Source organism: Trichechus manatus, unplaced genomic scaffold (genome assembly GCF_000243295.1).
Source record: "Trichechus manatus latirostris isolate Lorelei unplaced genomic scaffold, TriManLat1.0 scaffold00004, whole genome shotgun sequence".
In the NCBI taxonomy this organism is placed as follows: Eukaryota; Metazoa; Chordata; class Mammalia; order Sirenia; family Trichechidae; genus Trichechus; species Trichechus manatus.
In genome coordinates this window covers 19,237,747-19,264,743 of record NW_004443940.1, presented here as the reverse complement: position 1 = coordinate 19,264,743, position 26,997 = coordinate 19,237,747, and the positions used below count along the sequence as shown (strand labels likewise).

General features: G+C 36.9%; 1 protein-coding gene across 4 annotated transcripts in view; it reads right to left on the bottom strand.

Annotated features, from left to right (window-relative positions):
* The window catches only part of VPS54 (VPS54 subunit of GARP complex), a 108,762-nt gene extending 81,765 nt beyond the window's left edge, over nt 1-26,997 (bottom strand). For all 4 annotated transcript variants that reach the window (XR_002824476.1, XM_004369274.3, XM_004369275.2 and 1 more), the window contains exon 1: nt 26,909-26,997. The gene's annotated coding sequence lies outside the window, so the exon portion shown is untranslated. The remainder of the gene's footprint in view (nt 1-26,908) is intronic.

Here is a 26,997-nt window from a genome sequence, read left to right as displayed (position 1 = left end):
GCATGATGGTCTTCTCCAAGGACTCGTCCCTCCTGATAACATGTCCAAAGTACATGAGACGAAGTCTCACCATCCTGGAGGAGCACTCTGGCGGGACTTCTTCCAAGACAGACTTGTTCATTCTTCTGAAAGTCCATGGTATATTCAATATTCTTTGCCAACACCATCATTCAAAGGCATCAATTCTTCTCCAGTCTTCCTTATTCATGGCCCAGCTTTCGCATGCATATGAGGCGACTGAAAATACCATACCTTGGGTCAAGTGCACCTTAGTCCTCAAAGTGACATCTTTGCTTTTTAACACTTGAAAAGGTCTTTTGCAGCAGATATGCCCAATGCAATATGTCCTTTGATTTCCTGACTGCTGCTTCCATGGGTGTTGACTGTGGATCCAAGTAAAATGTAATTCTTGACAACTTCAGTATTTTTTCTGTTTATGATGATGTTGATTATTGGTCCAGTTGTGAGAATTTTTGTTCTCTTTATGTTGATGTGTAATCCATACTGAAGGCTGTAGCCTTTGATCTTCATCAGTAAGTGCTTCAAATCCTCTTCACTTTCAGCAAGCAAGGTTGTGTCATCTCCATATTGCAGGTTGTTAATGAGTCTCCTCTAATTCTGATGCAGCGTTCTTCTTCACAGAGTCCAGCTTCTCATATTATTTGCTCAGCATACAGATTGAATAAGTATGGTGAGAGGATACAATCCTGACACACACCTTTCCGGATTTTAAACCACGCAGCATCCCCCTGTTCTGTTTGAACGACTACCTCTTGGTCTATGTACAGGTTCCACATGAGCACAGTCAACTGTTCTGGAATTCCCACTCTTAGCAATGTTATCCATAATTTATTATGATCCACACAGTTGAATGCCTTTTCACCGTCAATAAAACATGTTTCTCGTATTCTCTGCTTCCAGGCAAGATCCATCTGACATCAGCAATGATATCCCTTGTTCTATGTCCTTTTCTGAATACAGCTTGAATTTCTGGCAGTTTCCTGTCTATGTACTGCTGCAACCACTTCTGAATGATTTTCAGCAAAATTTTACTTGTGTGATATTAATGATATTCAATAATTTCTGTATTCAGTTGGATCACCTTTCTTTGGAATGGGCACAAATACAGATCTCTTCCAGTCGGTTGGCCAGGTAGCTGTCTTTCAAATTTCTTGGCAGATAGTATATAACAAATATTTTATAGATGAGTGAAATGAGTAGTGTGTAGAACAGATCAGAAGAGAGAGACAAAAAAATTAGTTAGACAGCTACCAATAATCCTCAAGTGAGTAGATAAGAGCTTGGTCTGTGCTGGTAAGGAAAGGAAAAACAGACTCATTCATTCCAAAGAAGGAACTTACAAGGATGAGTATATCAAAACATTTTCATTTCTCTCTTGTATCTGAAAACATCTTTTTTAGTTAAAAGGTTCTACTGAAAGGGCCTAGAACCAGTGAAATCCCAGAAACAACGAGCATACCAAGTATCCAGACCTTGGTTTCTAAATCACATTCTCCACTAAAAGAAACCAGGGCTCTCTGAAGAAATATCTATCTGATCCAGAACTGGAGCACATAAAAAGCAGGTTAACCCTGAGAATTCTTATTATGTCAGAAAGCAAGCAAATGTTCAAAGATCAGTAGGGTCTGTCAAAAGAACAAGGGACCAAGTTAAACAGGCTTCCACTAACTACATTAAGGACAATTTGAGCATAAAAAATAATGTAACTGATTGTAACATACTGAATAAATAAAAAAAACTGCGAATTAGCAGTGATACTTACGAAAGAGAAAAAGATGAGAAAAAGTGGGATGGGTAGGGAAAGGAAATCTTTTCTTTACAGAAGAATACTAGTAATAAATATAGAAGGAATGACTGAATTAGAAAATCACTGTTTTGCAACCCCTTATGTAAAAACTGATTCAGGCAAAAATCATCAATGTATGCTAAAGCCATTAGGTGAAAGGCTGTTAAGGAACAGAAAACTCACAGGGTGCCAAAGGATAGCCTCACAGATTATTTAGCAACTCAAAGGGAAAAATGTATCTTTAATGAAGAGATCTGGCTGGCTGTCATCACCTTAACTAAGTCAATAAACAGCATCGCTGATAATAAAGAGCAGGACAACCTGACAGAATGACAGAATATGAAATAAACATCATCACCTATGAAGCATTCTGGTCAAAAAATGTTTAACCCAATCTAATCAAGCCTCTAGGCCAAGGGTTCTTAACTTTTTTTGTCCTGTCGATTCCTTTGGCTGGTGAAGCCTACAGACTCATTCTCAGAATAATGTTTTTAAATATACAAAATAAAATACATAGTATTACAATAGGTAACAATTACACTGAAATACAGATATCAAAATACATTTTAAAATTATGATATAGTAATATTTTTGCTTCTTGATCAATGCAAATCTAATTAACTACCTTAATTTCAAAGCAATAAATGAGAATAAATGAAATTTCAAGACACCAGCAACAATTTAGTGTAATATGAAAATATCGAGATTTCTATTGGTGACAAAGTTACAAGTACTCCTAATATCCTTGTGGGCAGTTTCCTACATTCATAATTAAAGGTAATGTTAAAATTCAGTTCGAGTAGAGGTCTCAACTTTGGCACTATTGACATTTTCAGCCACATAATACATTGTTGTAGCACTGTCCCACTAGATGCCAGCAGCATCTTCTCTCCTAGTTCTGACAACCAATCATATCTTATAGACATTGGCAGATATCCCTTGGGCAGGGTAGGGGGGGTATCATCCTGGCTGAGAACCACTAAACTAGAGATTAGTTAAAATAAAGACGTATTTCCCCCCTCCAAGTTCACAGACTCCCTGAATTCTACCCACCAACCCTATAGACTCTGCGAAACAAAGGTTAAGTACCTCTGCTCTAGACCTACCTTCCATACTATACAAAACGGAAGAGAATAGGATAGTGAAGTCTAAATCACAACACAGAGAAACAATCAGACAAATTAAGACTGTGAGACACTCTACAAGAAAAGTGATCCAGGTCAAGGTCATTAACAACAACAAAAAAAGGTGGGAACAATTCTAGATTAAAATAAATAAATAAAACAACTGAAGGCAATATGTGATCCTTAACTGGATCCTCACAATTGGACCAGTAAGCAACATCATGATAACTGGAGAAAATACTGAAGTCATCAAGGATTTCATTTTGCTTCGACCACAATCAACGCTTATGGAAGCAGCAGTCAAGAAATCAAAGGACACACTGCATTGGGCAAATATGCTGCAAAAGACCTCTTTAAAGTGTTAAAAAACAAAGATGTCACTTTCAGGACTAAGGTGCACCTGACCCAAGCCACGGTATTTTCAATTGCCTCATATGGATGCTGCACAATGAATAAGGAAGGCTGAAGAATTAATGCCTTTGAATTATGGTGCTGGCGAAGAATATTGAATATACCATGGACTGCCAGAAGAACAAACAAATCTGTCCTGGAAGAAGTACAGCCAGAGCAGAATGCTCCTTAGAAGCGAGGATGGCAAGACTTCATCTCACGTACTTAGGACATGTTATCAGGAGGAACCATTCCCTGGAGAAGGACATCATGCTTGGTAAAGTAGAGGGTCAGCAAAAGAGAGGAAGATCCTTAATGAGATGGATTGACACAGTGGTTGCAACCATGGGCTCAAGCATAGCAACGACTGTGAGGATGGTGCAGGACAGGCAGTGTTTCATTCTGTTGTTCATATGGTTGTTATGAGTTCGAACCAACTCGACAGCACCTAATAACAACACAACAACAATACATTCTTGGGACAATTTAGGAAATCTGAATATGGACTAGATGGTAAACAATATTTTGGAATTACTGTTAATTTTCTTAGATGTATGAATGGTATTCTGATTATGGGAAAATGCCCTTACACTTGTTCTTGTCAGTTGCTGTCAAGTTGGCTCTGACTCATGGCAAACTTATGTATAACAGAATGAAATGCTGCCTGGTCCTGTGTCATCTCCATGATCTTTGAAATGTTTGAGCCCATTGTTGAGGCTACTGGGTCAATCCATCTCATTAAAGGTTTCCCTCTTTTTCACTAACCCTCCACTTAACCAAACATATGTCCTTCTCTAGTAAGTCCCTACACTTAGGACAAAAATAATGAAACATTTAGGAATAAAGTAGGATATCATCTGTAACTTATTTTCAAATGATTTTAAAAAAAATACACACACATTAAAAATATGGCAAAATTTTAACAATGGCCTAAGTGAAGCTTATGAAACTGTTCTTATGTTCTAGTTTCAATTTTGTATATGTTTTCAAATTTTCACAGTAAAAAGTTGGGGGAAAGAAACATTACATATTTGTCAAATGTTAAACAGATAAGTAATGCAAAATATGAGAAAAGGAGACATCCAATTTGTAACTGTTACTTAGTCTACCTCAAGATGGCATTACTGTACAACTTCAAATAAAAAAAAAAAAAACAGTAGATTTCAATCAAATTTTCATGTTGCAGAAAAATAATACCATATATAGAAAGTGGAATTCCTTAAAGGCTGAATGAGAAGGCAGCTATTAACAGAGAAACGTTTATCACAGGCATTACCCAAATACTGTGCAAAAATTTCTTCCCTAGCTTCTAACTACAGTGTAACTGCTTACGGAGAACACCAATACTATGAAACCATTTACAAGCAATTCTTAATTATTCATGGAATTGCCTATTACAGGTAAGGTGACAGCAAAAGTCATTTTTTTAGCCTATGATTTCAATCTATAGAAAGCATTTTATCACAGTGGTTAACAAGTAAATATATTAACTAATACATTTTATTTCCCTTCTCTTAGCCATCAAAAGTGACACTTTACTACTTACATTATAAAATCTAAACTTGCCTTCCCTCCAATATGCTTCTATCTTACTGTAGTCTCCAAACTGGTCTCCCTGCTACCAGTCTAAAGCATTCAGCACACCGCTTTAGGATTAATCTTCTAGAAACAGTTTTCATCCCGTCATACTTTAGCTCAAAAACCTTAAATGATTACTCATTAACAACTCCCAAACAAATCCCAAACCTCACAGGTTGATACTCAAGGTTGTCCACAATTTGATGGTCATCTTCCCTGCTAGCCTTATTTCCTATTACCGTACACCAGCCGGGCTGGTCTAATTGTACCTCTAATTCATCATGCTATAGAGGCTTCCTTGTCTTTGCTAAGGCCGTGTCCTTCCTGGAATATTCATTCCATCATTCTACCTATCTAATACCTCTTCTCCCTTCAAAAGTTACTTTAAGTTTCATTTCTAGATTATATATATATGTATATATATACACATATACATATATACACACACATACATATAAAATCAAACAATGGAATATTACACTGACATTAAAAATAAGACTGCAGAAGAATATTTAATGACATAAAAAAACTTTACCATAGATTCTTAAGTAGAAAAAGTTTTCAAAACAGTATGTACAGTATGATCCCAATTTTCTATTTTAAAATAAACACACATATTTGCAAAAAAAGAGAAGATTTCAGGTACATATACCATAATATTAACAGAGATTATCTCCTTAAGATGAAATTATAAGTGATTTGTATTTTTGTTTGTATGTGCTTTTTTTAATTTTCCAACAATTACTTTGTTAATCATGAACGATATGCAGTAAGTGCTATTATTAACATATAAAAGTTTAGCTGCAGCCGTAAAACCTGCCTCTACTATGAATCTTTCCTAACCCATAGAGAACTAGTTTTCCAATGAACCAGGAATGTTTCTTGTCTATATTTAAAAAAAAAAAAAAAAAGTTGCCATCAAGTTGATTCTGACGCACAGTAACCTCATTTGTATCAGAGTAGATCTGTGCTCCTAGGGTTTTCAAAGGCTAATTTTCAGAAGCAGACTGTCAGGCCTTTCTTCCAAGGCGTCTCTGCGTGGACTCGAACTGCAAACCTTTTGATTAGCAACCAAGCACATTAACAGTGTGCACCACTCAGACATCTACAAACTTTTGTGATGCTGTACCCCATTAGTTTAAAAACTTTTAAGTAAACATCACTTATAAATTATATATGTAGGTACCACTGTATTAACATATTATGCATAATACAAAATTACTCTATATGGAAATTTTTTAAAAAGATAAGATAAAGAGAAAAGACTTTTACAAATCTTTATTTTATTAATTAACAGTACCAATAAAACCTTTTTATTTTCACTATTTTAAATTGAGAACAATGTGACTCACTATGCCTCATTATGAAACAGTGATTCAATGGTTTAGTTCTAAATTCAACTTATTTTAATACCTGGCTTTAATGTCTGTTATAGGAGAAAAGAAAAAGATATCTCACAAATACATGTAGAGCCAACTAGAAGAAATACATCACTACATCACTGACTATGCTTTCTAAACCCTTTATTTAGAGGTTTTAAAACAGGTTAGAAAATGCCACTTCCTGGTTTGCAGAGTCCATTGTTTTCAGTAACAAAAACCACATCATGATAGAATATTTCCGAACATCCATTTCCAAAATGCATTTGCCATAGCATGATTGTCTTTACAAAACCAGCTACTTTCTCACTGTTCAAAAAACAACAAACAAACAAACATCTTGAGGGAAAAGATGGTGTTTGTTTTTTCCCAACTATCTGTTTGGTTGGAGCCCTGGTGGCACAGTGGTTAAGAGCTCATCTGCTAACCAAAAGGTCGGCAGTTCGAATCCACCAACTGCTCTTTGGAATCCCTGTGAGGCAGTCCTACTCTGTCCTATAGGGTTGCTAGTATCTGAATTTTCCGACAGCAACAGATTTTTTATCCATTTGGTTATATATTATCGTCAGTCACATGTCATCTCTAGAAAGATCAGCAAAATCTGAACACTTTCGTTTTGTAAAAAACCAAAAAAAAATAAAATAAAATATTTTTAACTAAATTTGACAACTCATTTGAGTACTTTTATGTCTGGTTATTTAAGAGCTTGTAATAGGAGTAGGAGGAGAACCCAGCTCTGCACTTTATTGTTTATGTGTGCTTCCATTATTAGTATTATCTTTCATTCAAGATTTCTCTGCAAGAATCATTTTAGGTTAATTGTCCATTTTATGACAGTTGGTTTAGTTAATACTAGATAACCATCTGAAAACCCACTTAACCCCTCATTAAACTATAGCACATCAAAAGAATGACTAAGTGAGGATGCCACTCTTCATCCCTCTGTGCTCACTCACTCATGTGAAATGTAATTCACTCACTCAGGTGAAATGTAATCTCTGACATACGGACATACGGGCTGACGGAAAATGCTGGTACCAATCCTTACAATAAATATCAGTAAAGATTAATTTTTTAGATGAAAAAGAAAAATTCCTTAAACCAGGTAGTAAATACTCTTTAACTGTACATAAGAGAGAGGTACACATACATACACACTCTTCTCTATGTATATTTCACATATCAAACTTACAAAATGAAATAAAATATAGCCATATTACATTTTAGCATTCTGTAATACTTCTGTGTTGACCCCCATTCAGAATTTACCTTTCTTGAGAATGGAGACACCACGTTCTTCCAAACACCCTCTTTTTTCTCTCTTCCTCTCCCTGTGCCATAGCCTCCTCTCACCTCCAACATGCTTTCCAGGAAGCAAACTATATGAAATTAGCCTTGTTCAAAAATGGGCAACTCTACTTTCCCTAGGAGCCCTGGTGGCGCAGTGGTTAAAAGCTACATCTGCTAACCACGAGGTCAGCAGTTCGAATCCACCAGCCGCTCCTTGGAAACCCTATGGGGCAGTTCTACTCAGTCCTATAGGGTCACTATGAGTCAGAATCAACTCGAAGGCAATGGGTTTGAGTTGGGAATAACATTCAAAGGTAACATAGGGAAAGTAACCCATTGCCATCGAGTGGATTACGACTCACAGCAACTCTACAGGACAGAGTAGAACTGCTTCATAGGGTTTCCAAGCAGTGGCTGGCGGATTCAAACTGCCGACCTTTTGGTTAGCAGCCAAATGCCTAAACCACTGTGCCACCAGGGCTCAGTGGTGTACCCTGTATCCTATAGGGACCCACAAAACTGACAATACTAGCAGTCTGAATTGTGAATCCAAGAATGCTGATGATCTTCTAAATTGATTTGCAGTTACTAATCTTTTTATGTCATTTTATCTTTCTAACTAGGCTGTAAGTTGTAGGAGTAAGGCTTTGCATTTCTTTCATTTGCCTAGCACAATGCTATAAATAATGTATACTCGATAAATATTTACTTGTTGAACGAATAAATGAATTAATGAATATAAGCTTTAACCACTTCAAAAAAAACCATTATCAGCGAGTCGATTCCAACTCATAGTGACTCTATAGGACAGAGTAGAACTGCCCCACAGGGTTTCCAAGGCTGCAATCTTTATGGAAGCAGACTGCGACAGCTTCCTCTCACAAAGTGGCTGATGGGTTCTAACCACCAACATTTTGGTTAGCAGCTGAGCACTTAACCACTGCAATACCATGGCTCCTTTTTAACCACTTAAGGAAGATATCCAATTACAATAGCTATGCCGGATATTACATGGATCACGTTAAATTTAAGCTGAGTAAGAAAATATTTTTTTAATTAGTTAAGATTTAAAAATTTAAATATAGTTCTAAGAGTGTCTTTGATAAGGGGGACTTAAATCTAGTACATCCTAATATTAAATTCCAAGGCTATCCATTTTACTTAGTAGAGAAATAACTATCACTGCTTCCTTTCTACTACATTCCTACTTTTCTCTTACATTTCTATTACATTCCAAAGAAGTCTATCCACATCAGATACCATTACTGAATAGTTTCAGTTAGAATTACAGTAATAAAACATCTGAATTTCTGTGCAAAAAATTCTCAGTTATTTATATTAATAAGGCTGAATAATCATCAACTCCAAGAAAATATAACTGGCACTGCTTTTGTAAAATTCAAATATTTATAACATTCCAATTAATGCTCAATTTTAACAGAATATTTTAGTCTTGAAAAAGATAGGCATAGGCCTTGCCTGTGGAAATGTCTTATAAAAAGAATACTAAAATTTTTAAAATTGAATAAAGTAAATCAAGTTATAGTTCACAAAATACAGAAGAACAAATTTGGAAGCAGAACAATAAATCACAACTAAAAATTTACACTGAGCAAGTCCTTTCCCTTTCTGGGTCCCTGACTCTACAGTAAGTGAGGGATTTTGACTACATGATCCCAGGGCCCTTTCCACTTCCATAGCCTCTGTTTATGATTCTATACGATTTCCTAAATTTACTTTTCATATTTGTTTTTAATAACTAATTGCTAAAGGTGATTTCTGGCCTTTAGTTATTTTAATCCAGAATGGGCAAAGGCAATATGACAAAAGATTTTAGTATTTTTCCAAGCAGCAGTAAAGAATAATGACTGAGTCATTATAAAACATATAATTCATATTTAGTTGCTATCTAGTATAGCCATAATTTAGCAACTAATGGATACCAACATTCTGCACTTGTAAAGGCAGCCATGATAAAAAAAAAATTATACCTTAAGGTTACAAAATTCTTAAAATGTTTTATTGGTTTAAAGCTTTATGTTGAGAAAATGCTTCAGCATCTTTCTGTTGGATAAAAAAATCTAGCATATTCAAATTGAAAACTACAAAGATGGTCAAATGGAAAGGAAATTGTATTACATTTTTATAGTCCAGGCCCCACTTAATTTTCTTTTGCAAATACAGTTATCAATAGCATAATAATCAGTAAGGTTTTTAAAAAATGTACATATAAGAAGATATTAACAGATAGTTGCAATGAGATTATAAACCATCTATTTCCCTAAAAATTAGGGCACAACTTATTACAAAGCTATATGCAGAAAGCGACTGCGAAATTATATGATAAGGCATCACCGCCAATAAGTTAAATCTGGGTGTGTAAGCTACTTCTTTTAAATAACAATCTGAACACCAACATGGCACTGACAATCTTAGAAAACTGTCCTTGAAAAAAGAGTTCTACTTTAAAATATGAAACTATAAAAATAATTGGTTTTAATAATATGTAATAATAAATATACTTATTCATTCCACAAATATGCCCTACTCACATAGGCGAAAAATGACACAAAAGTGAAGGAGACAGCCTATGATCTCAAGGCGTTGGAAGTCATAAAGGATCAAGCTTATATCTCACACTGGGAGGATCAGAGAAGACTTCCCCAATGAGATCATGCTTGAGCTGAGTCTTACATGTTAGCAGTGACCAAAGCAAAGACGAGAGTAATTAATACAAGCAGCAAACACAATGCACTTTTAATGATAATGAGAGCATGCACAGCAGAGAGGGACTGCAAGGAGGCAGGTAGTATGCCAGCTCGTGAAAGGACTTGTCTGACTTACAAAGGAGTTTGGACTTTATCCACAAGACTGTAGTGAGTCATTACAGACTTTAAGATACTGGCGTTGAACACATCACTCTAGTAGAGTAATAGTAATAGAGGAGGGTCAAGGAGAGAACCCAAGAAGATGCCATCATTTCTGGAGAAAGAAATGAAAGAAAAACTTGTGAAAAAGACAAGAAGGAACATCCAAGCAGGTGGGAGGAAAACCAGGAAAAAAATATTAGCCTGGAATTCACATGTAAAATCATAAGGAAAAAAAATAATAAAGTTTCCTTTAGATTTGGCAATTAGGAAGTCACCAGTCACATGAGGAAGTAATGTCAAGTCCAATAGTGGGAACTGGAGCAAGACTGCAGAGGTTGGAGTCAAACATAAGGTGACAAAATTAAAAATAATGTTTGGAACTGTTTCAAGAGACACAATTATAAAGTTAGAAAACAATATATAGTACAATCTCATTTTGGTATAAAAATTTTAATAGCTATATATAATGTATGGGAAGGTATACAATAAAATGTTAGCAGTGGTTATCTCTGCCTAGAGGGCTAACACGCATGTCTTTCCTGACCACTATATCTAAGCACACCCTTCCCCCGCCCCACCCAACACACACACAGAGTTATTCTCTACCACTTGCTTTATAGTTTGTGGCCTTTAAAGTACTTTCTCAAATTTTAAGTGATTATTAACCTGCTTGTTTCCTGTCTCTCCCACTATATTGTAAGCTTATATTTGTTTTATTTACCTTCCTATACCACACCTAGCAGAGTCTGAACCTGGCTTGAATTTCTGGCAGTAAATTTCAAATTTCCAGCCAGATTCAGAAGAGGATGTGGAACAAGGGATATTATTGCTGATGTCAGATGGATCCTGGCTGAAAGCAGAGTATATCAGAAAGATGTTTACCTGTGTTTTACCGACTATGCAAAGGCATTCGATTGTGTGGATCATAACAAATTATGGATAACATTGTCAAGAGTGTGAATTCCAGAACACTTAACTGTGCTCATGCTGAACCTGTGCATAGACCAAGAGGCAGTCGTTTGAACAAAACAAGGGAATACTGCATGGTTTAAAATCAGAAAAGGTGTGTATCATGGTTGTATCCTTTCACCATACTTATTCAATCTGTACGCTGAGCCAATAATTAGAGAAACTGGACTATATAAAGAAGAACATGCCATCAGGATTGGAGGAAGACTAACAACCTGTAATACACAGATGACATAACCTTGCTTGCTGAAAGTGAAGAGGATTTGAAACATCTACTGATGAAGATCTAAGACTACAGCCTTCAGTACGGATTACACCTCAACATAAAGAAAACGAAAATCCTCACAACTGGACCAATAAGCAACGTCATGATAAAAGGAGAAAACATCGAAGCTGTCAAGGATTTCATTTTGCTTGGGTCCACAATCAACACTCATGGAAGCAGCAGTCAAGAAATCAATGACATACTCAATTGGGTAAATCTGCTGCAAAAGACCTCTTAAAGTGTTAATAAGCAAAGATGTCACTTTGAGGACTAAGGTTTGCCTAACTCGAGCCATGATATTTTCAATCACCTCACACGCACGTGAAAGCTGGACAAATGAATAAGGAAGACAGAAGAAGAACTGATGCCTCTGAATTATGGTGTTGGCGAAGAGTACTGAATATACCATGGACTGCCAGAAGAACAAACAAGTCTGTCTTGGAAGAAGTACAGCCAGAACGCTCCTCAGAAGTGAGGACTGTAAGACTTTGTCGCACGTACTTTCGACATGTTATCAGGAGGGACCAGTCCCTGGGAAAGAAAATCATGCTTGGTAAAGTGGAGGGTGAGCTAAAAAGAGGAAGATCCTCAATAAGATGGACTGACACAGTGGCTGCAACAATCAGCTCAAACATAGCAACAACTGTGAGGATGATGCAGGACCAGGCAGTGTTTCGTTCTGTTGAGTTGGAACCAACTCTACGGCACCTAACAACAAAGCAGAGTTTGGCTCATAGTAAGCACTCAGTAAACTGTATGAACGTTCAATGAATGAATGAACAAATGAATGACTATTGTGAAAGAGAAGGTAAGTACACACAAGCCACTAACAATGTCTCATACAGATTCATGTACATTCAAAATAATATAAAAACTTAAGCAAAAAAAAATTTTTCTTGTTTATATAACTTTACTTGACTTTATAAAATTTGACTCTAGGTCTCCACCTTTCTTAGAACACTGTATAACATACTAGTTCAGAGTACTGGTCATAGAGTGAGCTAGATCTGCATTTATTAGCTATATGACTTTTGACACTTTTTTTACCTTAATGTTTCCTTATTTGTAAAATGGTGATAGCAACAGTATCTTCCTCAAAGGAATGTTGTAAGATTTAAATGAAATAATGTACGTAAGGTTATGACACGATACTTGGCACACAGTAGAATAAGTAATAGCAACTATTACTCTTACTGTAAATATTTTACTTTAGAAATGGCCTGTAAGTGTTAACAATTTGAACTGTGCCATATAAAGTTTTAAAATAAATTTAAACTTTAGCATCCTGAGCCTACTGTGTTGGTGCCCTGTTCTTGGCTTGGTAGAGCCTCTACTAGTCAGGGGAAGGAGAGGAGTAATGGCAAACCAGTATGGGCAGATATACTTTATTATCAGAAAAGCAGGAAAGCACAGAATAGTGGCCCTCAAAGCCATGTCAGTAAAGGGAAATAAAAAGGAAAAGCTGGAAGTGGTGGCCTAGAACAGAAGCAATTTTGATGACAAAAACTGTGCTTGTGGGAGAGAAGAGGATGACGAGGCAACAGAGGTTGGAGGAAGGCTGGAAATAATGGTTTGGAAGACATCTAAAAAAAGGTGAAATTTAAATCCATAGGAGTGGAGTAGATGAGATAAAAATTACAAACTCTGTGTTGGATGGGACTTTAAAAGGTCACCTGGCTCAACTTTCTACCCAATATATGAATTCTTTCTACAAGGGTCTTTCTGCCACCACTTAAAAACCTTCAATGATGGAAAATGTGCTACTTCAAATGCAGATTACTACTGTAAAACAACTATAATTGCTTTAAGAAAAAAATTCTTGTAGTGAACAGAATCCTACCTCCCTGAATTTTCCAACACTGTTCCTAGTTTAATTACATTACCAAAATGATAGAATAGACAATTCTAGCTATGGGAAAATGATATTACAAAATGAGAAACTGCAGAAAAGGAAGAGGGCAAATACATTCAGAGGAAAGGAAGAAAGCAATCAGAAATGCCAGTGGACAAGGAGAGCTGTGTTACAGAAGCCAAGGAAGAAGTGTCAAGGAGGAAGTGTGAGCTCTAGTGTCAACGTGCTGCAGAGCAGTCAAGGAGCTTCCAAACTTCAGAAAGGACACTGGATTAGAACAGTTTTAAGACACTGACTGGGACAGAAGCCATAACACAAGAGGTTAGGAAGTAAGTGAATAAAGGTAACAAGATCAACATCACTTTGGTGGTGAAAGAAAAAAAGACGAAGAGTTGAGCAAGAGTTTTTTAGGCTATAGCAGACCTGAGCATACTGTGAACAGCCAGAAACCAATCGCAGGGTGAGATTAAAGAGGAGTGAGAAAAAGTAGAATGGAGATGGGGTGGGGGGGAAGAGTTAGATATATATGGCAATGGGGTGGGGCAAAGGAAGAGAGACAGAATGTCACCCTCAGGGACTATGAGGTAACTAAGGCTTATGCCCCACCTTGAGAAAGACAGGATCATGTCAGCAACGGTAAGAAAGAGAGCAAGCAGATGAGTTGCTTCCCATCTGGAGGAAAAAAAAGATCAGCTGGGACTTGGGCAAACCAGGATTGCCTCACTCCCACTACTAGCTATGAAAGTAATCTGAAGTCCTCAGATCAAGAATGCAGTGAAAATATGTTATCAAAACATTAAGAAGAATTACATCACTAATATCTGACTTGCACTATACAGTTCATCCACCACCTGTCAGTTACTCTACTGTGGCAGCTTGCATGTTTCTATGATGTTGGAAGCTATCCCACTGGTATTTCAAATACTAGCCAGGTCACCCACACTGAACAGGTTTCAGCAGAGCTTCCAGGCTAAAACAGACAAGGAAGAAAGGCCTGGCAATCTACTTCTGAAAATTAGCCAATAACAACCTTAGGGATCCAAACAGAATACTGTCCAATATAGTTCCAGAAGATAAGCCCCCTAGGTTGGAAGGGACTACACAGTAGCTGCAACAATGGACTCAAACATACCAACAATCATGAAGATGACACAGGATTGGGCAACGCTTCATCCTGTTATACAAAAGGTCACCATGAGTCACAGCCAACTCGAGCACAACTAACAACAACAACAATACAGTTCATAACTGCTTGCTTCTGTGCAGATTATTTTCTTGGTCTTCAAAACAATCTAGTAATAAAAATGTTTCTGAGTGAATGAATGAACTAATGATTCCCATTATATGGATAAATAAACGGGTTCAAGAGTCACTTGGTTTCAGACTATTTAGCTACTTAATTTTGAGGATGCATCTGAATTCAGATCTTCTGATTCTATACCACACTGCTGCTTCAATAAAAAATCTAAACTTACTACCTCCTACCAATTTCAGAAACACAGAGCTTTCCTCTTCTGTTCTCTTTTTCTCCTTATCAGATCAATTACTGATCCAATAAAAATTATTTACTCTAATAATTATTATTTTTGCTGTTTTTAGCTGCCGTCCAGTCAGCCCCCAAATTATAGTGACCCCATGCACAACAAAACAAAATGCTGCCCAGTCCTGCATCATGTCCATGATCAGTTGCAGATTGTGCCCCTGTGATTCATAGGGTTTTCACTGGCTGATTCTTAGAAGTAGATCACCAAGCATTTGTTCCTAGTCCATCTTAGTCTGGAAGCTCCACTTAAAATTGTTCAGCATCATAGCAACACTCAAGCCTCCAATGACAGACGGGTGGTGGCTGCACATGAGGAGCACTGGCCAGGAATTGAATCCAGGTCTCCCACACAGAAGGTGAGAATTCTACCACTGAACCACCAATGCCCTCAATTATTATTTATGTCCACCTTATATTAAAATTAAAAGACAGAAGTAATTAACATTTGGTTGTGATCAGAAGTTTATAAGACTGGGACTGACAGAAAACTATTCCTCAAGAAGAAAGACACTACACATTTTCATCAGTGTAATTTACTGGTATGGACTGAATTATGTCCCCCAAAAATATTTGTTGTAAATCCTAACCTCTATGGCTGCAGTTATACTCCTATTTGGGAATGGGGTTGTCTTTGTTATGTTAATAAGGCAGGATTAGTATAGGCTATATCCTGAGTCAATCTTGTTTGAGATATAAAAGAGATTAAACAACCAAGGGGGCCAGCAGAGATGGGGGAAGAGAGATGCCAAGCCACATGAAGATCTCCCAGGAGCAGAAGCTCAAAGAGACAGGGATCTTCCTCCGAGTGACAGAGACAGCAAGCCTTCCCCTTGAGCCTGCGTCCTGAATTCAAACTTCTAGCCTCCTAAACTGTGAGAAAATAAATTTCTGTATGTTAAAACCACCCACTTCTGGTATTTCTGTTATAGTAGAATTAGATAACTAAGACACTTACTACATTTTTCTTTGTAAAGGAATAAAAATTCTTCAGGTATAATGTGGGATAAATATACTATGTAAGCCATCATGTTAGTACCTTCAACAGGAGATATGTTCTGAATTCTAAGTAACTGACTTATAAATGAACTTCTTTAAAATGTTTGTAATTTGTGAAGAAGTAGTAGATAAAGGAGGAATTTTCTCTAGACTGGAGCTGGATAGTTCTTCAGGTATAATGTGGGATAAATATACTATGTAAGCCATCATGTTAGTACCTTCAACAGGAGATATGTTCTGAATTCTAAGTAACTGACTTATAAATGAACTTCTTTAAAATGTTTGTAATTTGTGAAGAAGTAGTAGATAAAGGAGGAATTTTCTCTAGACTGGAGCTGGATAGAAGCAGCATTTTCTGATACAATTCTGTATTTAAATTTAGTAAAAAAGAAAAAAATTAATATTTCTATTTTCAAAAAAGGCAAACAAAATCCAGCAAACTTTATTTCCTCAAATTTAGAAGTACTGATATATGCAAGAAAAAAATTTGGGCAACCATACAGTAATATTTTACCAAAGATCAATTTGTTAGAAATCAGGAATCATTTGTTTTAACCAAAGTAATTTAAAATACCTCAAATATCTCATATTCTAAGAAGCACTTTCCACAACATTTTGGGAATTTTAAGAGCCAGTTCCTGGTAAACGGTATGCTTAAGCTTCTTTCATACAACCTAGACATAAATAACAATATATTTCTGTATTACTTAAGATTTATCACCTGATAAAATCTAGTTTAATCATAATTTTTTAAAAGCACTTAACATTTTTTTAAAATTGTGTCTCATATACACTATTTCTCAAAATAATTTCAATAATGAAGCTAAAATTTAAACTTAAAGATCTGGTCTTCAAGAATACTAACAAATCAACGCTGTCACATAAATAAGTACTTAACTACTCATCTTGGGCATCAAAGAAGTATGAAACAGTTATAAGAACAAAGTTGTACTAATCTAATTTTCTTTTTCCTTACATCCTCCATTTGACATTTATGAGACCCTGTGCCTTGAATGAACCTCTGAATGCATCTGCTTCTTTAAGGTGCTTACTTGCTTTTGATCTAGTGACAAGAAGGAGAAATAAGAGATAATGTTGGCTAGAAGGATGAAAATGATAGCTGGCAACTGGGTGAGCTAACAACTTAACAATAATTTGTAAAATTAGGTTTAAATATTTTTAAATGGCTATAAAGTAAGTGATAATCCTTGTGTGACATGTTTATAAGGAATAAAAATAATAAATATTCTCAGAAAATAATATATCATTTGTAAATCTAATGTTATTTAAAATAAAAACAATGTATTTTTCCTCAGCTCTCATCAGAGACTTCATATGCTAAAATAACATAATCTCACAGCAGTCACTGAAATTATTTAAGGGGCACAGGACTGGAATCTGAATGATAAACTGTCTCTTAGCATGCAAAAATTTCAATGAAAACTCAGTATTGCCTGGGTACTTTATTTTACTCTTTTGGGCCACTGATAGTGACCACATTACTAGTGAAATTTTTGTCAGTCAAACTGAATCAGATTAGAACACTTGCATTCTATTCTTGGTGTCCTGGCCAAAGATTAGCAAAATAAAACCTAAAACCACTCATTCAAAGTTATTGGAGAATATATGTGTCTCAAATATGAAAGCCATAAAAAGCTTACTAAAAGGCCTACAAAAAGTAAATTTTAAATAAAATCTGCATAATCTACACTACTTTGAAAACGGTTGCTAGGAGAACTCATATTTTAATATATTCCTAAGAAAAACAAGAATGACACCTAGATTTATCCACTGTTTTGGATTATCCCTGCTTTGCTTCTTACCAAAGTAGAAATAATATAGTGTAAATAGTCTATCTTTGCTAATAGATACAGTTTATATCTAGGTCCCTAGAGGGCAGGGTCACCAAATAATCTAAATAAGCCTCAATAAATGGTAAGTAACGAAGATGATACATTCTAGGAATTTTCATTTTAGGGAAAATAAAGCAAACTAGTTAGACGCTCATCTACAGAGTCAGTAAGTGCTGCAAAAATGAAAATATTAAATGTTATTTTAAAGTGTAAAGTAAAATAACTACCAGGTTCATATTCTGCAAAAGTTATTACTAATATCCCAAGGCAACAATAAACTAGTATTTTAATTAATTATTGCACTGGCATTACCTCTACACTCATTCCTACTGTTTGGGTCACTTAGCCCAGTTCTGCTTCACCAGCTTCTCTACTCAGCCTGGATCCCGTGGTCAATTACTTCAACAGTTTTCCTCGCATCTTCAGTTCTCTCCTCCTCTCACCCATCTTCAATACAATCTGTCTTTGCTTTGTCCCTGGCTGCAGAACACTGGCAGAGAAAACTATAAATTCATGCTGATTACAAATTTACGAGTTCCAATCTCAGATAAGTCCCTGATGCTGCTCAGCATTCTTTCACTTACCCTGAAACACTTCTAATTCTCCCACAGTATTTGTGGCAAACTCACATCAATCTCTTGTCCCCTAGCCCACCTCCATCGATCCCATGCTCAAAAAGTAATCAAGTCTTTTTACATCATACCAGAAAAAGTCCTCAGATATGACTTCTCATTTTTCCCCCATATCCAACCCTACCTAATTCTCACCTATAACACTGGGTAAGGTATCTATTCTTTTCCAGAGTTAATCCCCTAACTAGCTGTTCTTGATCTCATCTTTTCCCGCTTCATCTGAGACCTTGTTCTATTAATTATTCCGACTCTCCTATCTTCAATCTCCTCATTCTATCAAAAAAAAAAGTTCAAGTACTAAATTAGTATTCTTTCCCTCAAGCTACCTCTTCTTGCCTTCCCTTCACTGTCACTTCCCTTCACTTGAAAGAACAGTCCTATTCTCTCTTTGGACCACCTCCTGAACAATCTGTCTTCCATCTTCACCACTCACTTGGCTCTGGAAAAAGTTAGAAATGACCTGATTTCTAAATACAATGGCCTATATTCAGTATTCATCTAACCTGACCTCACTGCCCTCAAAAGTCAGTGAAGGTAATAAATACAGAAGGAATGAAAGAATTACAAAGTCATCATTTGTAATCCCCCAGTGTAATAACTGATTCAAGCAAGGAATTAATAGATGCTAAAACCATTGGTTGAAAGGTTGTAAGTGCAAAGGATATTTACATGGCCACAAAGTATCACTCTATCAATTATTTATTAACTAAATAGAAGAGAGATCAGTCAGTCACCACCTTAACCAAGTGAATAAGCTTGTATCATCAAGAGAGGGACAGCCTAACAGTATGTGCCTCTGATGTGATGCAGTAGTAGATATGTGTGGTGTTCTTGCCAGAAATATTTGACCAGAATCTAATCGTGATAAAACAGGCAATTCAGAATGCGGAATATAGTCCAGGACAAATGGCCTCTACTTCAAAGCATGAACCTAAAGAAGAGAGGAAGGCAGTGGGACTAGTGCAGATTAGGAGAGACTAAAGAGGCATACCAGCCAAATGCAATGCATAAGCCTTGACTGAATCCTGTATTGTTGTTGTTGTTAGTTGTCACTGAGTCAGCTCCGACTCATGGTGACCTTATGGATAACAGAATGAAATGTTGCCTGGTCCTATGCCATCTTTATGATTGTTGGTATGTCACTTTGTCATGCTGAGGTAGCCTTTGTGTTGCTATGATGTTGGAAGCTATGCTACTAGTATTTCAAACACCAGCAGAGTCACCCATGGTGGACAAGTTTCAGCGGAGCCTCCAGACTAAGCCAAACTAGAAAGAAAGGCCTGGTGATCTACTTCTGAAAATTAGCGAATGAAAACCCTATGGACTCCTGCAGTAGAGGGAGAAAAAGCTATAAAGATTTTTGGGACAAATGGGGAAATTAAAGCCTGTTGAATGTTACTGAGTAAATGCTGATAGTCTTAGGTGTTTTAACTGTATTGTGGTTGTGCAGGTGACTGTTCCTGTACTTGGGAGATGCATGCTTAAGTATTTAAGGGTGAAGTGTTGTGATGTCTCCAGTCTACTTCTGAGTTTGGCAAAAGGGAAAGAGTGTGAGTGTGAGAGAGTGTGTGTGTGTGTGTGTGTGTGTGTGTGTGTGTGTGTGCTGAGGTGCTCACTGTATTATTCCTTCAACTTTTCTGGGAGTCTAAAAGTTATCAAAAATAATATTAATAATAAAAAGTCAATGAAAGCTTGCCAAGACCTGAGGAATAAGTAGCAATGAGCCAGACAAATGGAGGGGAGGAAGGGAGGGGTGAGGAAAACACTCCAGGAATAAGGAACAGTATGTACCGAGGCTTGAGGGTGAAGGTTGCTGTGCAGAATCACTAAGGCTACAGAGGTAAACTGGGAAAAGAACTTAAAGGAACTTACAAATCTGTTTAAAAAATAAGGAATGCAGATTTCATTCTGAGGATAAAAGAAATAATTTAACTAGACTTTCCCTTTAGAAAGAGCACTGGTTATAGCACAGAGAATGAATTGCAGAAGAGCAAGACTAGAGGAAAACCAGATAGGAAATCTGCAATAATCCAGGTAAGAGATGAGAATAGCCTGAACTCAGATAATGGTAAAGGAGATGAAGAAAACTGGATAGATTCCAAATCCTTCTCAGTCCTAACATCTTTTCAGTGTACCAGGCCCAAATTTTTAACTGTCTACTGGGCATCTTCACCTTGACATCGCATAAAAACCTGTTGCCATCGAGTCAATTCCGACTCATAGTGACCCTATAGGACAGAGTACAACTGTTCCAGAGAGTTTCCAAGGAGCACCTGGTGGATTTGAACTGCAGACCTTTTGGTTAGCAAGCTGTAGCTCTTAACCAGTACGTCACCAGGGTTTCCTGATATCTCATAGATACCTGAAACTCAACAGATCCACACTTAACCTAATTAGGCATCATCTTTACCCCACTCCTCCACCGCCAAAAATTTATTCTTTCTCTAGCTTAGTTAATGGCAACACCATCTATTCAACTTCTAGAGCTAGAAAGCCTGAAGCCTACATGACTCCCTCCTCTCCATATTCTTCAATTTCTATACTAACTCAGGCTGTCCTATGAATCATATCTCCAAAACACACCACAAATCCTTCCCTTGCTCTCCATTCCATCTACCCTTACTCTAGTTCAGGACTTTATTGGCAGATTAGTTTATTGTGAGCATCTCCTACCAAGAGTCCTTGGTCCTAGTCTCACTCAACTTCAGAATCATCTAAGATCACTCTCCTTAAGAATAAGACATATATAAAGTCTACCAAGTCTGAAAACCCTTTATAACCTGGCTCCACAGCCCGTCCATCAGTTTAGCCAATTCCAAAAAAAAAAAAAAAAAGGCATTAAAAATTACCAGGGCATGAACTTTCTTGATATAATTATTATTATTTCCAAATTTTACTTTACTCATTCAATATGAGAAAACATTATAAAACATGATATATCACTGCACTATGCATAATCAAACACCCACTCCTTGAACTTCCTTTTAGTCAAAAAGCCAATGGTTTGAATATAAAATTCCCCAAATTCGTAGCATTTTTGCCATAAAAACTTCCCCTCAGTTTTTAAAATCCAGTTTTGGTAAGTTCACCATATTCAAAAAATATCTACTAATACCACCACATGACTTCCTGTGAATACTGTCTCCAACTAACCTACTCTCAAGCTATTCCAGGAAAAAAGTATGACTGTGAAGGCAAGTTGACCAGTTAACAAAATTCCCCATTCATTTCATGAATTTTAATTAATTCAACTCTAAATGCTACAGTGCAACTGTGGACTACTGGACACATTGAAAAGAAAAATAAAAGCCACCTTTTTGAGGAAAAAGTTGTAGAATAATAAAAAAAAAAATTCAGAAACTGATAAGATTCTGCAAATAGTCAGTAGGCTTAAAAATCCCAGATTTCTTCAGTTAAATCCTCACATTTGAAGAGCAACTACCAGTAGTAGAATAAGCCCTGAAATCTAAAGGAAGGCACGCATAGTAAATAAAGACAGAAAGAATTATTCCCAACAAGGGAATTAATCCAGATAACTGCAGTTTACTCTTGAAAAAAGCTTAATTCTGAAATCAGTTATACACTTTCATGTCTTCTCAAATAGCATATTTTGAAAACAAAGTAACCTTTTCTTGATAACCTAGTTTCACCATTAGAATCATCAGATATTAACTGTGCTGTAATACTGATACTCTCAGGTGTTGCTGAAGGAAATCAGTTTGCCCCTATAATAAGGAGCCTTAGATTACAGTGACATACTAGTTCTTTTACTAGTTTGATATATATATGTACATATATATACACACACACATACATACATATATACACACACACATATACGCACATATGTATATATAGTATTTCTCTCTTTTACCTAGAGAGCCTGTCACCAGTCACTGCTCTGCCATGCTATCCACATTCCTGCCTTTGGAAACCTCTATATCCCTTATCTAATTTGCTTCTTCTAAAACAAGTAACTTAACTCTTATACAGTGTTTAATACTTAAAATAGCATCCAAACACACATTATCTCATTTAATTTTCACAATAATCTTGTAATACAGGAATTATCACTATCCCTATTTTATAGATGAGAAAACAGAGGCTCAGAAAGATTGAGTAACTCATCTAAGGTCATAAGGTGGTAAACAGCAAAAGTGACCACAATGGTCAATCTTTTCTTCTTTCAATACCAATTATGCTTGTTAAAAAACAGAGTCAAAAGTGGGGCCTACAGGAAAAAAAAGAGAGATTCATAATCCATAAACTTTGGATTTTTTTGGACATTCACAACACACACATATATAAGTATGTATGTAAACACTTAGCTTACTTCTCTTTCTTGGCAGTTGAGGCTGCCAGACCAACCCCCCTGCCAAAAAAAAAATCACTTCTGGATAAAGAAGATATTACTATGCATCTATTTTCAATTTCAAAAACCTTTGCATCCATAACCAACAACTCAAAACTTCATAAAAGTACTTGAAAATTACAGTAAAATGAGATTCCCATTTTCAGAAAAAAAAAGTTTCTCCAGATTTGAGGATAATCAGATTAGAGAAAGAGAGTTGCTAGAGGATCTAAGGATTAATCTAATCCACCAAACAGTGCCCACTGAGAGTACTTTCCCACCTGGTGGGGTCAGGAACACTAGCTCAGGCTATTACCAGAACAGCACTATTACATTTCTTTGTTTGGGGAGGGGAGACGGGGGGGCAGTGGTGGTGGTGTCCTGTGCAACATCCCTGGTCACTACCCACTAGACGACAATAGCACCACTACCCCTTCAGTTGTGAAAACCAAAAATGTCTCCAAAAAAACCAAAAACCAAACCCTTGCCATCAAGTTGACTCCAACTCATAGCGACCCCATAGGACACAGCAGAACTGCCCCACAGGGTTGCCAAGGAGCAGGTGGTAGATTCGAACTGTTGACCCTTTAGTTAGCAGCTAGACACTTAACCACTGTGCCACCAGGGCCAAAAAAAATGTCTCCAGACACTGCCAAACGTCCTTTGCAGGGCAAAACAAGGTCCTTGGTCTTTGAAAAAGAAGGCTTTCAACTAGTCTGTCAATTACAATTTTTAGAAAATTATTTTTGTTTTTAAAATTTGTTTTTCAAAAAAATTTTTTAATATTAAAGTACAAGAAGACACCTAAATAATAAATATGTCATCCTCCTTTTGATTATAACAAGAATAAAGCATTTTTAGAGGATTTTTAACATGGATTTCATCTATGTCAATACGTAACTTCCCCCGCCACACACAAACACACACACACACAAACACACACAAAAGTTGGGGAAATGTCCAGTTCTTTCCCTATTCTGTTAATAAAATACCAAATTACATACATACATACAAGAACCTAAACAATCTAACTTCCAAACCCCTGTGGCATGCATCCTAGACATTCAAGCTTCTACTCTGCGGATTTCCTCATTTGGTTGTTGCCATCTATTTGTGAGGCAAGCAGGAAGTAAGAAAGGATCTTTAAAGGCTTTTCCAATCCTGATATTCTAATATTCAATGGCAAAAAAAAAAAATCCTCCAACTTTTACTTATTGACTCCCAGCTGGCAAGACCACCTCTAGAGGTCACTGAAGTCATTCATGCTAACAAACTTTATATTAATCTGTGCTTAATACAACCAAACATGTATGTCAGTTGGTTATAACATTGCTTTTAATGCCAATGATCAGCAGCTTATTCTAACCCAAATAAAAAATTTTAAACATATAAATTAATTTTAAAAGAAAAACTTTTCAAGAACTATGAGCTACTGGAGGAACCCCTGAGAGTATGGCCCTAAAATAGGTTTTTGACCTGGAACTGAAGCCATTCCCAGAGACCACCTTCTAGCCAAACAGACAAGCCCATAAAATAAACAATGACACCCAAGAGGAACGTGCTTCTTTGAACAAACAAAATATACAAGATCAAAAGGGCAATATGTGCCCAAAAGCCAAGCCGAGAAGGCAGGATGGGGTAGAAAATGTGAATGAAAAGGGAACAGGGAACCCAGGGCAGAAATGGGGAGAGTGCTGACACATGGTGGGGAATGAAACCAAGGCCATGAAACACTTTATGTACAAACTATCCAATGGGAATCTAATTTGCTCTGTAAACTTTCACCTACTGCACAATTAAAAAAAAAAAAAAGCAGCTATGAGCTGATTCTATGTATATGAAAAGCCCACAAAAGTCAAATATATAGAGACAGAAAGTAGTAGCTGCCTAGGGCTGGGAGTAGGGTGGGGAAAATGGGGAGTAACTGCTAATGGTTTCTTTTCAGGGTGATGAAAATCTTTTAAAATTAGACTATAGTGATGTTGCACGACTCTATAAATATAGTAAAAACCATTGAATTGTACACTTTAAAGGGTGACATTTATGGTATATTAATTATATCTCTATAAAGTTGTTAAAAAAAATAAGAGCTGGAAAAAGGAATTTCAATCATTTACTGGTAGAAAACAGGAGCCCTGGTGGCGCAGTGGTTAAAGTGCTGACTGCTAGCTGAAAGGTCAGTAGTTCGAAACCACCAGCTGCTCCTGGGAGAAAGATGTGGCTGTCTGCTTTGGTAAAGATGTACAGCCTTGGAAACTCTATGGAGTCGCTTTGAGTAGGAACTGACTTGAAGGCAGTGGGTTTGGTTTTTTTTTTTTAATTGGTAGAAAAAGCATTGTGAGTAAGAACAAATTTTGCCAAGTTTGCCATTTCATGAGTTACATAAGATTTTATTAATTCTGACATAAAAACTTAAATTACCTATCCAGAAATAAATCGTTAACATTTCCACAATACATAAACATATGTAAGTTTAATCATCTTTTCCTAGTAAACTTTACGTACTTTTACAAGTTATAATTTTCAAAGGAATGAAAAACACTGCAGAAAGCCAAACGCTATAGTAACAATACCTCTACAAGGACAACATATATGAATATCAACCACAACAAAAAAATATCGACAGTTTTGTTTTGATGCGTTCTTTATAAAGAAAGCCATTAAAACATTTGTCGTTTCATCTAAAAGTGAGCCTCAGACTGTAATTTCTCTCAGAATGGTAGTGTAATAATTCTGAAATTACCAGAGTATAATTTAAAAATAGCCAAATCACAATAAATTGCAAACATCTAATCCCTCAAACCACAACTACCAATTATCCAAAATTTGCACATACTATTTTTACCAAAACCTATCATGGGCAATGATCACTATGAGCAATCAAGTAATAACTCATTTCTAGGAAATCAGACCCTACTGCAATACAAATACAGTCAAATAAACAAATCCCATCATTCCATCTGTTTCATCATAACTGCTTAGAAATCATTAGAGATCCCAAGGTACTTTTCCAACTAAAACTTACCCTCCCCCAACATATACAAAAGTCACCCTGAATGTCCATCAAAATCTGCAGTTTAAGTCACTAAAAACATTAAAATGTGTTAAGTTATAAACACATTTTCTCAGGATACTACAATTAAGTTATCACGACATCACTTGCCTTGTAAGCATTTACTATTACATTGTCCTGGGTGTGACAAATCAGAAACAGAGCCAATGTAAAAAAAGAAGAAAAAAAATTTTAATTGTTCGAAAATAAGGACAGCCTTCATAAAGACCAAAGATAAAACTAGTTTAAAAAAAGGATTTTAAAAAAAGTTTTTTTTTTTGCAACCCGGGTCAGCCAAATTTCTAAAATTACTATCCCTGAAACTTAGCACATGGACAGATCAAGTGGCTAATTATAATGGGCAGGCAAAAGTTCTCACGTCAACGACGGGAGGGCAGGGGAGGCCTGCTTTTTGTATGGATGCAGAGATGGAAGGAAGCAGAACAGGAGAAGAAAATTAATTATTGAACAAAATACTGCGTTCAGCTAAATTCGCAAAAATCAGAACACCGAATTATTCTTTGGGTTAGTCTTCCCCGAGGAGAAAAAAATAAAATAAAATTTAAATTACTGCACTAGAATCAAAAGGGAGCTAAGGGCCCTGGTGAAAAAAGAATGGGAAAGTTTGGTGGCAGCATTTACGGGGGATGGTGGAAGTTCCGGATCCCAGATCCCTGAGAGGGGCAAGGGGGGCGAGAGCGGCAGGGCGGCCGCGGACAGGGGGTGGGAGCACCGCTGCCGGCCGGGTCTCCGGGGACAGAGTGAAAAGGCAGAGCAGGAGGCGGAGGGGAGAATGGAAGCTTCAGAGCCGATCACCTGTGACCGAAACTCTGGCCACTTCGGGCCCGGGAGGAGGAGACAGAGGGGGTGGGGTCTCCGTTCCTCTCTCCGTAGTAGGTCGGGGTGAGGGTGGGCCGCGAAGCCCTGGGGACCGAGGGGGGCCGGCCCGACACCTACCTGCGGGTCCCGGGCAGCCGCCCCAGAGCGAGGCCTAGTGCATCGCCGCCGCCTCCAGCCTTCCACGTCGCGCCGAGGCTGCGCTCCGC